The 16,238-nt window shown below is 39.0% G+C and overlaps 1 pseudogene; it reads left to right on the forward strand.

Annotated features, from left to right (window-relative positions):
• LOC118851089 overlaps positions 1-8,479 on the forward strand; it is a 144,219-nt pseudogene extending 135,740 nt beyond the window's left edge.
• The last annotated feature ends 7,759 nt before the right edge of the window (positions 8,480-16,238 follow it).

Raw genomic sequence — 16,238 nt, forward strand, 5'->3', positions numbered from 1 at the left:
ATCTAATATTATTTTGTATTTATAGTTTATGGAGAGGCAGCTTATAGCAGTGGCTCAGGAGCAAGCTGGGATTGGAGTGAGGCAGAACAGGGTTTGAGAATGTCTGGTCCCTTTAGATCCTGCCTCTGTGAACCTCTGCAAATCACTCAGTTGTTCATTGCCCTCCTCAGCTCTCTAAGGCTATAAATTTTGGAGAAGATGCTGATTTGCATCGGTAGATGTAGCTGCTCACCAGGAACTCCCTATGCCAATTTATTCACAGGATTGGTCAAAGAGAAAAGTGTTGTTTTTTTTAAGGGGGTGTTATGGTAATTAGGGTTTTTTGTTTTCTCTTTTAGCATACTAAGGTAATCAAGTACCTTTGATGAGTCTTGCCTTTCAAATGTAATAGCAAGCAAAGTGGACTTTTTGTTGTCTTTTGTTTCTTTGATTGAATCAAGAGTCTTTGACCTGCTTAAGAAACAAGAAAGCCTAGTTCACATAGGTTTGAGTCTCATGGTTGTGATGCCCTCTGAACCTGAGAAGGTTGGCGTTTTGTTTTGGGGCTTTCACTCGCTGGAAGAGTGTCGTGTGATTTAACCAGTCAAGACTCTGGGTAGCCATTGTTAAGAGCCTCCCAGCTTTGAAAACCCAGATGTTGGTGCTTCTCTTTTTGGTAACTATGTATGTGATGTCTTTATCAGACAAAGCCTGTCTGTTGATCTGTTTGTAATTTCTGTTTGTATTTGCTCTGAAGTTCAGGGTGATGGTTTTTTCCCTTGAACTAAGTCAATGGTATATGTATGTTTAATTAAAGTGAGATTGTTGACCCCTTAAAGTTGCTTTCCTTAGAAAAGCAGATCAAAGGACCTGTGCTAGCAGCCCTCCTGTGTGCTAGTGTTATTGGCCTTACATAGCAACAGTAGTGGCAAGCAGCATTTTTGTTACAGGGGGAGGGTCTATTTACTTATCTATCTACAAGTTATTTCTACTATATAGAATTTAAGTTTCTTGAGGACAGGTATTATTATTATTGTTGTTGTTGTTATTATTATTGTCTGTGTATTCCTAACACCTAGCATAGTGTTTTGTACATAGTAGGTGCTTCATAAATGCTTGCTCACTTAAACTCTGAGTAACTTTAGGACTTCTTAGCAGCAAGGGAGCATAATGGATAGAATGCTGGACCTGGAATCAGAATAGTGTGAATTAAAATCCTGCCTTGGAAATTAACCAGCTGTGTGACCCTGGGTGAATGATTTTTTCTCTACCAGCCTCAGTTTCTAAATCTGTAAAATGGGACTAATAATAGCACCTACCTCCCAGGATTGTGAGGATCAGATTAGATAATATATGTAAAGTGCTTGCCAAACCTTACAGCACTTCTACAAATGCTAGCCATTATTCTCACTTACAAATTTTTCTCTCCCCTATACATTAAAGTTCAGTCATTCAAAAGAATTTATTTTCCCAAGACAATGTTTTCTTAGGTGCCTAATCCAAAGATTTGATCGACCCTTCAGAAATGTTTCTGAGCCAGTTTTCAGCAAATAGGAGTCCTTCAAGCATCAGCAGACTCTATCTTCTCTTGCTTTACAAAAGAAATTGAAAGGCTATTCCCTTAGATGTCAGTTCACCTTTCAGTATCTTAAAAATCTGCCCATGATTGTCTGTCAATCAAATCTATTGCATAAAGAAAAAAAAAGTCCATAGAATTAACTGAACTGAGATGTTTCGAATGACTGACAATTTCCTGCTTTCACTCTCCTAAAACATTCAAAACAACAGAACCATGTTCTAATCTCTAAAAGAATTTAGGAGTCAGAGGATTTTGGGAAGGTATGTTCTCTGTGATTTAGGTTTTCTTTTTTTTTTCACAACCAAACTTTTATAGAGATGGAACATGCTGAAAAAACTCAGAAAGTGTCCTAATAAAAATGGATACTCTGTTGTTCTCTTTTGAGGAATATTTACATCACCCAGTCCTGAAAGCCTGCGGGTCAACTCTCCAGTAAAATGACTTCATCAGCACCGTACAAGCCAAGCAGCTGGGAGATGAATGAGTCACATCGCCCAGGGGGGCGGCAGTCGATGGAAGAGAAATAATGTTTTCTTTATGCTGATCAAAGAGGCAGACTGTGATATAGTCTGCTCTACAGAAAGAATGCTTAGTGTAGTCAAAAGATTCAGGTTTGCCTTGCCATTCTACTGAGTACTCTTGGCGTCCTCTTGGGCAAGTCATGTGAACAATCTCTAAAGCTGTTTTTTCATCTATAGAAAGAGAACAAGTAATCTTTGCACTACTCTATCATAAAGTTGTAGGAGGATCATATGAGTCCCCATTAAATAAAGAATGCTTTGTGATAGTAGCATGCTATATAAAGTTATATAATCTATCAGTCAGTTAACTAGCATTTATTAAGTGCCTACTATGTGGCAGGCACTGTGCTAACTTCTTTCATCATTTGCTTTATTTCCTATGGTCACATGGTGAGGTCCTGGAGAAAAAAGAAACCGATTTCTTCATGTTTCATGTAAATACTCAACAAATATGTAATACATCAGTGGTGTCCAATAAGCAGCCTGCAGGCATCATATAATCCACACCACTCCCAAGTGCTTCCTGAACCAGATTAAAATGTATTTGGGAAATATTTAATGAAACAAATAAAATACAGCAAAACATACATAACGTTACATTGAAAAACAAAGTCAGCATTTGGCCCACAAGGATCCCCATGTATGATTTATTGTTGAGTTGTTTCAGTCATGCTGACCCCATTTAAGGTTTACTTGGCAAAGATACTGGAGTGGTTTGCCATGTCCCTCTCCAGCTCATTTTACAGAAGAGGAAACTGCAGCAAACAGGGTTAAATGACTTGCCCAGGGTGAGACAGCTAGTAAGTATCTGAGGCTGGATTTGAACTCAGGTCCTCCTGACTCCAGGGCTGGTGCTCTATCTTCTGTGCCACCTAACTGCCTTATGTATGGTTTGGTAGCTCCCATTTCTATTTGATTTTGACACCACTATAATAAATATTAGTGATTTTTCTTTCCATTGTGTGGGTATCCTTGCAATGTCAAACAATCTAGAAGGCTGTCGGTAAATTTAGGAGGACTCCCTGTGATAGAAAGATATATGTAGATAGAAAGATGGATAGATAGATAAAACATTTATGAAACCATATTTTGTACTAGGCAAGGCATAGAACAGTGTGGGATGTGGTAGATACTTAATTAGCCAATAATTAGCTAGAAACTAATCGACATGATCAATTAATGAATTTTTATCAGTGGATACTCAATTAGCTAACAGTCAGTAGATCAATTAATAAGTTACTATTAAGGTATATTTAGTTTTCTGATGATTAGCTAATAATAATTATTAATTGATCTTGTCCAACTCTTTGTTGGACCTACTATGTTCTAAGGCATAGACAGATTGTGAATTGTGTTGTTGGAGGCAGTACTGACATCATTGAGATCACCGATGCATAGAGACATCTCACATTTTATCTATTTAACAATCTATGTATTTGAATCCATTGCTACCTCAATGCCTCAGCAACAATGAGTGCAAGGCACTACTCGTCTACATGCCAGGCCTTCAGAACAGCTCTGCTGCTTCCCCTTTAAAATTTAAAAGGCAGACTTCATTTTCATCTCAGCAGCAAGAAAGAGATTGAATTGGGTACAATAGTAGAAGAGGATTTTTGTACAAGCTGTATTTGGAATTCATGCTAAGGATGCTGCTCATGAATAAACAAAATGCTACTATGAAATGCAAGAATTTTTGATGTTTATATTTGTAATAGGAAAACACCTTTTGTAGGACAGAAGCAGGAACTTTCCCCGGCTCTGAGAAAAGGGCTTTATTTATCCTTTAAAAGACCCATACGAGTTAGTCACGGTTCATTTCTCCTTTCAGAAATAGAGAACTCTCCATTTTCTCTTTATGTAGAGTGACCTGTGGCTGCCGATCCCCTTCATTTCCAGATTAGCCCAGGCCAGTGGGTGGGTATGGGAGCAGTCAGCATTCCAACCACTAATGAAATCAATATTTCAGAGGGTTAAGGGTAACTTATGGTTAGGCATAGGCCCCATGATTTCTCTAAAATCATGTTTGCTTATATTGAAATGAAAAAAGTTGGGCGGAGGAGGAAATGGGGGAAAAGTCAGCAGATGGTTTTGAAATTTTGGAAATAATTTATTTTATATTGCCTTAGGAGCTGCGGAAGGTGAGAGGAAAATGTGTTATTTTATAGCTCTTAATGATTAACTCTGAAATACTGGGTAAAATGGCAAGACTGAATTAAATTTATAATATACAACACATTTATGGTGCTGGAGGGTATAAGAGAGACATTTGGTGAAAGGGCCAAGGGAAGGAGTATACCTCACCTTGTTGAGATCTGCATTTTTTTTCACTTCAATAAGGGTTTGGCCTCAAGATCATAAATAGAATATATTGGAAAATGTGTGAATTTTGACAGGCTTGTTGTAGTGACCACATTGAATGCCACTAAGCCTACCAGTCTATGCAGGATGAAGAAAAAATTCTAGATTTAGTGTCAATAGCAAATTTTCTTCAGCTTACTTTCCTTCCTCAGTTACTAGTAGAAAGCGTGACATTTGCCATGTGTCTAGAACAAATTTAGAACAGTCCTGTTCTTGCCTGTAGGACAACAGCATCTGCCCTGGTGACCATATTACTGGATCTGAGGCCAGACACCTCTAACCTAATGTCCATGTGACTCCAAGTATACTACTTATACTCTCTGGACCTCAGTCTCTTCCGTGAAATGAGGAGAGAGTTGAAACAGACAAATTCTAATTCCTCTGATCTCAGTCCTTAGTTGCTCAAACTTTTAGGATCAGGCTCCTCACCACAGCCAACTCCTCATGGCATTTGTTTTTAGTCATCTATTGTATTTTAATTTACAACTCATTATTGGGTTATCAGATGAGAAGGGTTAATTTATAGTTCATCTGACATTCTTAAATGATGAACTTCAGCCACATAAGGCATACATATATGGGGTTTGGAACCAAAATGGCATCAACTGTGTGGAAAACACTAGGGTACTTGCTTCTAGAACATGGGGGAATTGGTGGAAATTCTGTGTTGCCCTACTCTGTGGTTGGGAGCAGCCTTTTTGATAAAGGGTCAAAAATCTTTAACAGTTTGACTAAACAACTGAGCTAACTTTATCTTGTATTCACATATGAGTGTGAAATATTCCTTCACTCACAGCAGGTGACACCATGCTAAGGGGGACAATTCTGAGGGATGCGTTCTTTCCTTTTCCCTTTAGACCATTTGGTCCTGAGAGTCAGGCCCGGTGTTTTGGCCTGTCTCTCCAACCACTCTAGGTCCAGGGAGTGGAATCTCTGACGTGGGAGCAGAAGTCACAGGGATCCAAGAATCCAGGCTGGGTGTTGCAGCCAACCCAGTGGCAAAGCCCTATGGAACAAAGATCTGGAATATTAGCCAGGTTTTGGATTTGAATTTGATGGCACTAATGTTATGGAGGAATTGAGGATTAGATGGTAAACCTAATCATCCTCAGAGAATGAGGTGTAAATGTAAGGGGATTACTTCCCCAAGGGATTGGAGGGAATGTTTGTAAATTTGTTCATACTATGACTTTGAAGTAAAAATCTCTTCAGAAAAACTAATCCAATTTTAAGTGGTTAAATAGAACTGATACGCTGATCACTGGAACCCTAAAAAAAGGGAACAGTATTGATGGGAGCTCTGAGCCAATGCAGAGAAAAGAGACTCCCCAACCCTGAGAAGGGTAAGATGTAACAAATCTGGCCTTCAGTGAGTGGGGCCAGAACAGCCATGTTACACATGTATATATGCATTGTGCATTCATTCAAACATAGAGCTCCTTCAAGTATACACTGTATCCCCTTTAAAAATGAAAGGAAATTAGGTATTATATGAGACAGATTTAGGGGAAAAGTATCTTATGTCCAGACCAATATGGTACATGTCTGTGTGTATACATAATATATGAGAATAAATGAATGAAAAAGCAATTATTAAGTTCTCACTGAGTGCAAAGTATGGTGCTTATATGCTTATTTCTATAAAGGAAATAAAAATCAATCTTATAAATCTATGGCTGAATTGTAGTCATTGCATGTGACTACAGCAAGAAGAGAATTGGCTCAGCCTATCCAGGGATCTTATACTTAAGTTCATACAGTGCCTGCGATTCAGGCTAACAAAACACTTATTATTCTTACTCATCACAGAACTTTAACTACATATGGGTACCTTTTAAATAATCATACTTTATATATTTTCGTATTTTACATCTTTTAAAATACATTTAGCTTCCCACTTTCTCAATGCTTCTTTCCCCAACATTTTCACTACATTTCCTATTACTTGTACCTATTTCTCCAAAGTGCCTGGGGAGCATTACCATTGCTTGTTATAAGACTAGCCTTGAAGAATAGACTGAGATTTTTTTTGACATATTTGATGTCATTTGTAGGGATGGGTAAGTTTCTTATGGGCAGTTAGGTGGCACAATGGATAGAGTGCCGGGCCTAGAATCAGGAAGACTCATCTTACTAAGTTCAAATCTGTGACACTTACTAGCTGTGTGACCCTGGGCAAGTCACTTAACCCTGTTTGCTTCAATTTCCTTACCTGTTAAGCGGCTTGGAGAAGGAGATAGCAAACCACTCCAGTATCTTTGCCAAGAAAACCCCAAATGGGGTCATGAAGAGTTGGACACCACTGAATAACAACAACCAGAATGGCAAATAACTTTCTTCTAGCAAACACACAGACAGGCAACCTTATCCCAGAAGTTAGTGAGAACGAAGCACTCCCCCCTCCCCAACATGCAAGAATATAACTTATAATTATCTTTCAGAAAGATGTAGCAGTGAGTTGTAGTAGAAAGAAAGATAGTTTTAGAATCAAGACTCATGTTCAAATCCTAGCTCTGAAACTTCCTAGCTGGAAAAGAAAAGGGAAGGAACATTTATTTATTAAGTACCTACTATGTATCAGGTACTGAGCTAAGTAATTTACAATTATCATCTCACTTGATCTTTACAACAACCCTGCCAAGATTATTATCCCCATTTTACTGTTGTAGAAACTGAGGCAGACAGAGGTTAAATGACCTGCCCAAGGTCACACAACTAGTAAGAGTCTGAGGCTGCTTTGAACTCGGGCCTTCCTGGACAAACCCACCTCTCTGAGTACTACTACCCAGCTCCCTCTATGAAGGAAAAAAACCCACTGACCCTAGGTTACCTCATGAATAAATGAATACTTGCACTGTTCGACTCATATTTAACTCATATTGTGACAAAACTACTCTGTCAACTTTAAAGCAATATATAAATATGAGCTATTATTATAGTAATAATTCAGGAGAAATAAGCTGAGATGTACATATGCTGGGAAGGGATTTATAATAATGTGCGCCTTGAAAAGGCTCTGCTGATTTGTTTGAAATGAGGGAAGTCAGTACTGGCCCTTTCTCCCAGTACTTATGATGCACCTTATTGATATGAAATTGTTAACCAAAATCCATTTATACTTTCCCATTATTTACAACAGTTCTCTACAGTTTTCATAAAACTGTAGCTAAGGGAAGAGGAGTTTTATTGTATTATTGACATCTGTCCAGATAATTCACTGGAGACTCGATTATCCTGGTGTTTACTCAATCCCAATAGGAGATGAGCAGATTGGGGAGGAGGGGCAGTGTTTGTAGTCAAGGTAGGAGTAAGTGGGCTGTTGAGACTTTTTCTCAGGCAGGAAGCATCCTGTCTAGTGATGCAAGTTCGGGCCCATTATGGCTCATGAAAGGAAGTCAAAAAGGAAATTTTAAAAAGCAAGGCTAGACTCCTCACTGGCAGATGGATCAATGTAGGGCATGAGTGGGATAGGGCAAAATTTGTCTCGATAAGTACAGTTGCAGTGAAATGTCACTATATATCTAAAATATAATGTGTCCCAGTTATTTCAAAAAATATTAAGGACAGCAAAATTCCAGTCCTGCAAAAAAAATTCTGGGAAGTCCCTTGGAAAATGAGAGGATTTGTTTTTAGTATAGAAAAGAAGTGTTGGCTTTCTATGTGGCAGGGCTGAGGACATTCTTAATTTTCTGTTGTTTCTATCTATCTATCCATCTATCCATCTATCTATCTATCTATCTATCTATCTGTCTGTCTGTCTACCTACCTATGTATCTGTGTGCATATGTATGTATGTATCATTAGCCATCTTACACCCTGTGAATTTCTGTCTGATTTAAACCTCTGTCATTGCTTTGGTGCCAGAAAGTAATGAGTCCTTTTTTGACCTCCCTGTTCTTCTGCTTGTCTCCTTCCTAGCATGCCTATTATTTATCCTTCTGAATGTTTCTATGTCTACAGAATACCTAAGATGCAGCAGCAAGGAATCTCTTTACCTTCGTTAGGTGGGCCTAAGCCATTGGTGACAGGGCTACTGAGCTAACAGGTAAATCAAAGGAAACAAAATGCCATGATTTGCCTGGGGATTAAATACATCCACTGACACAGGGGAAAATTTAGGAGGACAAGTCCTCACCTTTGTCTTGCCTTTTGACAGACTATAAGCTCATTAGGGGCAGGGATCTGATCACTATGCATTTGTATTCCCAGCTCCTAATAATTGCTAGTATTTATATAGCACTTTAATATTTGCAAAGCACTTTACATATGTTACCTCATTTGATCCTTGCAACAACCTGGTGAAGTAGGAGCTATTATCTCTTCCCATTTTACAGATGGGGAAATTGAGGCTGAGAGAGACTACGTGGCTTGATCAGGATCACATAGATGATATGTTTCTAAGGCAGGATTCAAAAACAGGCACTTAACTAATACTTGATTGATAGAGGGCTGTCTCCTATCCTTTTTTCCTTTTCCCAGGATCACAGAATGTAAGAGTTGGAAAGGACCTTAGAGACCGTCTAGTGTGGCCTTTCTTGTTTTATAGATGTGAAAGCTACTGCCCAGAAAGGTTCCATGACTTGTCTGAAGTCATAGTGGCAGAAAAGCTAGTCTATCATCCATCCACCTCACTGTCTTTTTCGTGGAGGGGGGAAGGAAGGGCATTTGGGGTTAAGGGACTTGTCCAAGGTCACACAGCTAGTATGTCAAGTGCCTGAGGCTGGATTTGAACTCAGGTCCTCTTGACTTCAGGGCCCGTGCTCTTCTCACTATGCAACCTAGCTGCTCCCCCCTCACTGTCTTAAGACTCCAAATTGAGTCCTCTGTCTACCATACTTCTTCCCTTTTGGTGCCTCTACCCTCCTGAATGGACATCCCCAGACCTCTCAGCTAGTGCCTTGATGATGTTCCCTGTCTGCTCAGGGTCCCACATTCTATTTTAGCATCTCCCCATTCTTGTTCCAGGCCTGTCCTCTCTCTTTAGATATTTTACTCTCTTCCTTTCAGATTTAAATGAACCCCATATTCCTGTGCTCCATTCCTTCTTAGCCTTACTAGAGCTACTCCAATAAAACCAATGCAACATAGTACTAATGACTGATAATGTTTTAATGATTTATATGTTGTCCCCATGGAAGAAAAAAAAGTATTAGTATTGTATTCTGCATCTTAGGCACAATGTTCCCAAAACAATTTTATTGAATTTATCATTATTCTAAATTGAAGCCCCTTCTAGCTTAGAGAGGGCAATATCCAAAATGGCATACATGGTCCACCCACGAACTCAGGCATCTCTTTCTACCCCAAGATGATTTTAGAGTACACTTATAGGAGTCTTGAGCAGGAAAAATGTTATAATACGGTAAAGACAGTTTGGAGGTTCACATTCCAGAGCAAGAATCAATACTAATGCCTTTCTTGTTTATTTTCCCCCTCAAGGACAGAAAGCAAAGGCTTCCTAACTGGATCCACATCTAGGCACGACTTACTTTGGGGGTGGGGAGGCTAAGCGCTTATCTAGAGAAGAAGTAATTCATTTCTCCAAGAAAGTCCTTAGCTTTTTGTTCTACTTACTTTCCTAAAGGTTAAGTCTGGAAAGGGTTTTTAGACTAGAGAAATATTTATTTCTTAATACATTCAGTTGAGGTAAAAAGGAGTTTTAAATATGCCTGACATATGGTAGATGCTTATTGACTGACTGATTAAATATACTCCCATACCTTCCACCAGGTAACAGTTTTACACTCTAAAAGTGGTAATATTCAGGTACCATGGCAAGGTCAGTAGGGGGAGTTTTTCTTTTTTTCCTTGAGGTGGTGGTGGGGATACTTTTTTATCACTGTTCAAATTACATAATGTAGGTAGTTGCTTATTGTACTCAGGACTGCCTTTGCTAATAGGCTGTACCTGAATGTGGAATAAAATTGCCCTCCCCCTCTCACACACCATGATAATTACAACAAAGTGCTGCCCACACAAGCCATTTCATTTTAAATGGCCATTTTTACTTGGACCTAAATGGCAATTCTACGTTGTTCTCTCCTCATTCTATCCTTCCATATCAGAACTGGTAGAAATTTAGGTTTATCAGTTAAGATCATTCAACCTAGAGTTAAGATATTATGCATAGCAAAGAAGCCATTTTCCCCCTGAAGTCCTATTCTGTGACTTATGGAGATGAGTTGATGTTCCTGAAGTGTGTGACAACTGAGTCCAAACTATTTCAGGTTCCTCTCATTTGAAAAGGCTTTGAGTATCAGTCAGATATGAACTGTAGTTATGTTCTCTTTGGACAAGCTCAACCACATTCCAAGAAGCTCATTACCAGAAGGCTATCAACCAAGTGATGAATTTTTAGGCTGTGACAAATTATGAAGAGTGTTTACTAAGTTGTAGACAGATTGTGATCTGCTTCAGTGGATTATGTACCCGTTTTGATCAAATTAGAGATACCTGAAGTATTGTAGAAGTGGGAAAAACAAAAACAAATTTTCTTAAGAGGATGGTAAGGTTATTATCTACATTGTAGTGTAGTGCAAAGGGTACTTCTAGACTTGGAGTCACATGGGGATTATTACCCAATCTGCAAGAAAAAACCACTGAGGCAGAGATCTGAGCCAATGGCACTTTATTAAAGGATCTATGGTCCCCTCCAATAAAGTGGACTCCAGACCTTCCCTATGGGCTGAGATACCCTCTTCTTCCAGGGCCTTAGTTTTATAAGGCTTGATACCAAATTTGATATGTAAACATTCTAGAGGGGCTACACAAAGTATAGAATCCCTTTGTTTTGAGGGCTAAAAATAGTGTATCAGCAAAAAAATGGCATGTTACCAGCTCAGGCTGGGCAAAGCATGGAGTTTCTCCACTGACTAGGTGGTCATAAGATGGTCACCTACTCATTGTTGGACAAGAGAGAATGGTCTGGAGGTACAAAAATAAGTTCCATGTAATTGAATGACCTCCACCACACTGGACTTGGTTACCATAACAAGGAAAAACAAGGGTAGATGTCCTCTAGTTAGCTTCCTATGATTAGGTAAATGAACTTACAGTCTATAGTTCATAGCTCTGAGGCCTAATATACAGAATCTACAATCTTTACCCCTATGGAATTATATCAAACTGAATAATTCTAACTGGAATAGACTAGGGGTCCAATTGAATCATTTCTCATAGTCAAAAGACCTGAGTGTGAGTTCTGGCTCTGATACATACTAGTTGTGTTACCCTGGGAAAAGTCATTGGACCTCTCTGATCTTCAGTATTCATATATGCATATATGCAAATGTGCATAATAACTCCTTACCTGACAGAGTTGGGGAAAATACTTTAAATAAAGTGCAATTTGAATGTGGGTTATTCTGCTCCTTTGACAGAGTTGCAAGTGATGGGTAAGTTCTTGGAATCTTATCTAGGCAAGGCCAGGTGAGTTAGAGGAAACATACCTCAAGTAAGAATTTCTTTGCCTTCTAGTACTGAAGACATTTAAATATAGATGTCCACTCTCTTCCCCTCAAGGTTTATTCCTATACCAGACTTCATTTCTTATTACTTCTGTTTGCACTGGATTTATTTACATGGCTTACAGTGAGGGAAAAAAATGAGACATTCTGACCAAGGTATGGAAATACAGTAACTTAGCAATGCTCAACTTTTATCACTCTGGGGGGAGAAAGTAATTTGGCTTCTTTCTATTTGGAGGATTTTCTATTTTGATTGTTTCTAACTTGTGATTGTTCCTCATCTACCTACCAGCTAGAGCTTCTCCTGGTGGAGGGAACCTTCCCATCATTCAACACAATTCAATTTTGTATGACAAACATCTATTAAACTCATTATATATTCAAGGCACGGTGTATCGGAAATACAAAGACAAAAAGGGCAGTCTTGCCCCCAGGGAACTTACATTATACTAGGGGATATAATATCTAAACAGATAAGCATGCAAAAAGTATATACAAAATGTTTTCATGAAGAAAAAAGCTTCAATAATTAATGGGATCATGAAAGATCTCTTGTAGGTGGTAGCACCTGAATTGTGCTTTGAATGAAGCAAGGGATTCTGGGTGGGGAGGTAAAAAGAGACATCATTTCAGATACCATAATTATTCTGGGTAAAGAACAGAGGCAAGAGTTGGAATGATTGTGTATAGGGAATAGCTAGCAGGTCAGTTTGACTACAAAGGAAAGTGTGAAAGATTAGAATGGTTTACATATAAGACATATATGTTTATGTGTGTATATATGTATACACATACATACAATGTACATACATACTTTTTTTGTTTTAGTTGTTTCAGTTGTGTCTGACTCTTTGTGACTCCATTTGGGGGTTTTCTTGGCAAAGATACTGGAATGGTTTGCTATTTCCTTCTCTAGTTCATTTTCCAGATGAGGAAATTGAGGCAAACAGGGTAAAGTGACTTGCCCAGGGTTGCATAGTTAGTGTCTGAGGCCAGATTTGAACTCATGAAGATAAGTCTTCCTCATATATGTGTGTACACACACACACACACACACATGTATGTAATATATGTTTACATATACTTCCCTATGCATATATACACATATAAATATATATGCACACACATGTGCATGTACACACACAGACACACACAGACACACACACACAGGTCTCAGCAAAGTCTGTAGTTCCTCCAATGATGACAGAGCAGATTTTAGTTACCCCTGACTACTTCCCACCCTACCCTTTGTGTGGGCTCTTTGCTGACTCACATTCTTGTAAAGCATTCTGTCTGATCTTTGTCTCTGTCTCTTTGTCTCTATCTCTCTCTTCCCTTCTCCCCACTTCCTTCCCTTTACCCCTTACCATCTTGTCTGTCCCCTCACATACTTTAACTTTCCTTCTGCTCTTAAAGAACTGTTTTCCACCCCTTTGTTTCTTGGCCACTGAACTTTGATCACTCCTCTACCTCACCCTCCCCGTAATTATGAAGAAAGCGTGCTGGTAGAGTGAGGACACTACATTTGTATCATACTTAGTTAGAAAGTTTCTAAGGGAGAGCAAAGCACATTGATGAAAGGCCTCAAGTTCATGACATATAAGGATCAATAGAAGGAAGTAGGGGATATTTCAAATAGAAAAGAAGACTAGGGAGGTTATGATAACTGTCTTCAAGTATCCGAAGGGCCATCATATAGAGGAACAATTAGATTTGTTCCTTTTGGGCTTAGAGACCAGAACCAAGAACAGTGGCTAGAAACTGGAAAAAAAAAGCAGCCTTGGTATCAGAAAAAATAGTTCCTAACAATAGAATTGTCCTTGGAATGGACTTCTTCAAGAGGAATGTGCTTGCCATTCTTGGACCATCTTTAAGCAGAGGCTAGATGACCACTTATTGGGTATCTTACAGGGTTAGATTAGATCAGGAGTGGGGAACCTGTGGCCTCGAGGCCACATGTGGCCTTCTAGGTCCTCGGGTGCAGCCTTTTGACTGAGTCCAAATTTTACAGAACAAATCCTTTAATTAAGGGGATTTGTTCTGCAAAGTTTGTATTCAGTCAAAGTGCTGCACTTGAGGACCTAGAGGGCCACATGCAGCCTTGAGGCTGCAGATGATTTCTGAACTATCTTCCAACTTTCAAATCCTGGGACTCTATCATTCTAGTCAATCTAAAAAAGAATCACTTGAAAAATGTTTCTGAGCTAAAGAAAATACACTTAGAACAAAAGCTCTGACCCTCTGGCCCATGGCTGATGGGTATGATTCCATGTTAAAGAAGTCTCCTATGACTGAAGTTAGTTATAGTTTTTTTTATTGTTCTCTTTTCCTATGTACAATAGGGAGCTCCTAGCTGCTAGCACTTAAAGGAAAAAAGAACTTAACCTCCCTAGTGGCACTCCCTGAGAATAGCCCCTTCCCCATCATGATGAATGGGCAAGGAAATTTATCACTGGGAGATCCTCCTGATTTAATATTCATAGAAGAATGGATTGTGCTAGTGCAACAGGCAAATAGGTCCCAAAGTAAGACTTATGAAGGAGAAATTGGCTCTTGATACATGAAAAAAAAATTATTTGAATCCAAGAGTATCTCTATTCTTTCTTGGCATATGCCCATAGGGTTTAAAGAGGCTTATCTTAGGCTACATGCTTATCAGCCCACTGGAAATTTCAAATGTCCTTTTATAAAGTAGCTACATTTTTCTTATTTTGAGCACATCTTTTCCCCAATGGGCAACTTTAATATCTGATGACTATTTTTGGTTTTATTTTTCAAAAATGTCAGAGCAAAAATCAAACCGCAGGCAGCATGGGGCAGAGGAAAATACATGGAACTTGGCTGGGTTTGAAATCTCGTCTTAGATCCTTAATGTGACTATGGACAAATTACCTAATCTTTCGGAGCTTCTGTTTTCTCATCTATAAAATTCTTCTATGTCAGAGGTTCTTAACCTGAGGGTCTATGAACTTGAATGAGAAAATTTACATCTTTGTTTTGAGAGAGAGAGAAAGGAGAGAGAGGGAGAAAAGAGAGAGAGAGAAGAAGGAGGGATAGAAGAGATAGAAGAAGGAGGGAAAGGAGAAAGCTGTTTGTTTTACTCTTATTTAAGAAAAAACTGTATCTTGTGCAGATCAAATGAGATAATGTATATAGAGTGATTTGCAAAAATCTAAAGTACAATATAAATGTCAGCTATTATTACTTTGAAAATACCTAGCATTTTCAGGAATGTTCTGGGAGGTAAGAACAGAAAAAAATGGCAAGCAGTCTTAGGGCCATCTTGAATACAATAGTCTCTAATACAATTCTAGAGGAAACCAAGAGGTTCAAGGTATGGTCTCACTTGGTAACTATTGGACAAATACTCCTACCCAAGGAAGCCCAGAAAGGGAAGATATATAATTGGTCACGGAAAATGGGGACCTTACTATGAATCTAACATGCAGGAAACAGATACACAGAGAGACTACTTCCTCTGAGAGGGTGTGATTCCTTCATGGACAACCACCTGCCTCAGAAAAAGGAAAATGATAATTCCAGGGGCTAAATGGCATCCAAAGGTTTGGAGGATATAGACTCAGAAAAGAAACTGAATGACAAATGAGAAAGGAAATGATTATGAGGAGGGAAAGGGGTTTGGAGACGCAAGGAAATGTCTATCATTCAACAATACTTCTATCTTCATTACCTCCTCCATTAATCAATACTTCTAAAAAGTGAGGCATAGCAGAAAAAAGATATGAGGGTCCAGTAACATAGAAACTGGCTAGAGAAGGAAACTCAAAAGAGGCTTTAAAAAGTCTCTGTCTCTCTCTTTCTAGGCACAGTCTCACTTGGTAACTACTGGACAAATACTCCTACCTAAAGAAGCCCAGAAAGGAAGGATCTGAGGTAGGGGAATGCCCAACATCCTTGACTAAACAAGGCTTTGGATAAGTATTTCCTCAAGAACAAATCAGTCCACATAGTACATTTGGGCCTTACTCACATATGACTCCTCTGGGATTTTCAAGTGAGTATGATTGGAAATTGTTTGTTCTCTTTTCAATGAACCTGATGTCCTAAACCAACTAATTCTTTTTTTATCTCTGCTAAGGGGTTTACAGACATTCTCCCCTCTTCCGCAACTTCACTATGTACTCCACTGGAATCCAAATGCCTGCTCCAAAAGGTCCTAGCCTCCTCACCTCTGCCTCTGGGAATCACTAGATTCCTTCATGTCTCTGCTTGGATGCCATCTTCTGTATGAGGCCTTCCCTGGTCTCCTGTAGCTGTGAGTGCTTCTCCCCACTCCCTTGAGGTAGGGTTGTTGGGGGCAGGAACAGGAGATGT

Source organism: Trichosurus vulpecula, chromosome 5 (genome assembly GCF_011100635.1).
Source record: "Trichosurus vulpecula isolate mTriVul1 chromosome 5, mTriVul1.pri, whole genome shotgun sequence".
Classification (NCBI taxonomy): domain Eukaryota; kingdom Metazoa; phylum Chordata; class Mammalia; order Diprotodontia; family Phalangeridae; genus Trichosurus; species Trichosurus vulpecula.